A 2500-nucleotide genomic window follows, 5' to 3' on the forward strand; every position below is an offset into this window, starting at 1 on the left:
CATACTTGATGAGTCATGCCTATCGTGCTCACAGAGATCAACAGCCAGTAAGTAAATGATTTCCTTTTTCTCTTAAAGTGAAACGATCTGCGGACTACTGTAAACACAGTCAACATGGACCGAAAAAGGAAGAATTAAATGTTTACGAGGATCTGAGAAATGGATTTACAATAGGTTCCTGTCGAAAAACTGAAACTGATATCACTGCGGTAAAATTTCTTTTGGCAAAGGTTCAACCCTGTGAACTGATAGGTTAATTAGACACAATACGTTATTCATACACAGGGAAAGTAAACGAATCGTAGAATTTAGGAAAAGAATTTCAGAGACTGAGGCTGATACTACTCCTGATGTCACTTCTTGTATCGAAGGTAGGGCTGTGATATAGGCTGTATGTTTTTGGTTTTAGATTGTACTGTGAAATGTTCTATCATATTTTTTTTTCTATCATATCTCTGGGAAGCGCAGCTACTGTAGGTATGCCTATTGAGTAAGCGTGTAACGTTGTTCGTAAACAGAAAACAGAATAAAACGAGGCAAATAGTAGGAAAATAACTTGTGTTATTTAATCACGATACTCCGACTAGTTGTTATAAAGACCTTATAGTATGGCTCGAGAACGGGATCACCAAATAAGGTAATGAACTTGAAACGGAAGTGAGTTAATCAGACATCTCTTTTTGACATAGTAAGCAACTGGTGCTGTAAAATGCCGAGAAGGGTGTCATATTGCCCCAAGCCTAGTGTGAGGGAAAGACCAACATGGCTGACAAATAAAAACATCATTAGGACTCGCATGGGACTCAAGAAGATAATTATATGAAATTCTCAGTTAGAGAGCCTATCATCTTTCGAAAGGTTTTGTTTTTCCGGCGATTGAGTGAACAAATTACCGACAGAGGTCGCTGGCTGGATAATAATGCGTTGTTGGTGGGTTGCATTGAAAATGTAATCGTTGGGATTGTCTTTCATATACCGGATCCGGAATAATTAACGTCCATAAAACAAAAGAACAAAGCAAACATAACAATACCTAATCAGAATATTAAACAATGGTTCTTTTGCCATAATATTCGCTATGTTGGTCCGGTATATGGAAGTTTACCCAATCTTTGTTAATTAATTCTGATGTGGAATTGGGACCGTGGAAACATTTGATCTCGGAAAATTTGACTCAATTGGGTTCCCAAGAGTGGAGTTTGGAGCCTTGGGATTTTATAATACCGTTGGCAACCGAGGAATTGAAAAGTGGTTCAAATCGCCTTGAACCTGGAAAAAACAACCACACAGGAAGGTAGCGACCCACATTGGCAATAAGGTAAGGCTTTCTAATTGAGAATTTCATATAATTATCTTCTTGAGTCCCATATACAAATCCTTATATTATTTTCGTCGACCATGTTGGCTTTCCTCACACTGAGCTTTGGACGCCTGAGGTTGTTTAAAAAAGAGTGTACCATCTGGATTGCTGCACCGAAAGAAATAATATTTCACTCTAGAGTAAAGCCTGTTAATGAAGTACAACTAAGTTAGTGTTTATATTCATCAGATACTACAGCTGGTTTACCTGTATGCTATTACGAGGATAGCCTCCAGTGAAAGCATGATTGAAAAAGGTTTGGCTTGCGGCTTTGAAGTAAACAATGTATCATTCTGACAGTGAGCGTAGTTTTGAACGGTCAGTCTCTACATTCAAAGTTCTTCAAACTAGAGTAGCATCAGACTATGTGGTTGCAATATGAAGTGCAATAAACCAATCTGCAAACAAACAAACAAACAGGCAAACGAACGAAAGACACACCCACACAAACCAGAAAATCAGAAAGCCAGAAAACAAGCAAACAAACAACAAAGAAGCAAGCAAGCAAGTAAAAAAAAAAAAAAAAAAAAAAATTCAATCAAACAAGAAAGCAAACAAGAGGGCATGCGAGCAAAGTACAAACAAAAAGAAAAAAAACAAGCAATTAAAGAAACAAACGAACAAACAAGCAAACAAGTTTAAAGTAATGTAACTATTTAGAACGGACAAGCTTACTTCAAATTGATTTACTAAAACAACAACTGACAATCCATGAATGCGCTGAGTCCACAGGTGGAATGGCCACTGCAAACAATGCAAACAGACAAACGAACGAGGACACACCCACAGCAATGTATTTCGAAAGGACAAGGTTACTTCAAATTGATTTACTAAAACAACAACTGACAATCCCTGAATGCGCTGAGTCCACAGGTGGAATGGCCACTGATCAAATTTTCCTCATCTCAAAATTTCGATTTCAACACGATGTTTATCCCATCATTTTACCTACGACAAAAATAAAGAAAGGCATGGGTCATTTGCCATGAAATGATGTCAACTGCAAGTTTCAGTACGTTGTTGACGTACCATTGAGATGAAAAATCTGGACCGTTCTATTCTCTTTGCTTTTGTGTTTCTTATCTTTTTCAAGGTTCCAATTGCGGACCACCAACACCGCCGTATGGTTCGACCATAATT

General features: G+C 37.8%; 1 pseudogene; it reads left to right on the top strand.

Annotated features, from left to right (window-relative positions):
• LOC137993342 (sushi, von Willebrand factor type A, EGF and pentraxin domain-containing protein 1-like) overlaps positions 1-2500 on the top strand; it is a 61494-nt pseudogene that overhangs the window by 27608 nt on the left and 31386 nt on the right.

The sequence above is a fragment of the Montipora foliosa genome, chromosome 2 (genome assembly GCF_036669935.1).
Source record: "Montipora foliosa isolate CH-2021 chromosome 2, ASM3666993v2, whole genome shotgun sequence".
In the NCBI taxonomy this organism is placed as follows: Eukaryota; Metazoa; Cnidaria; class Anthozoa; order Scleractinia; family Acroporidae; genus Montipora; species Montipora foliosa.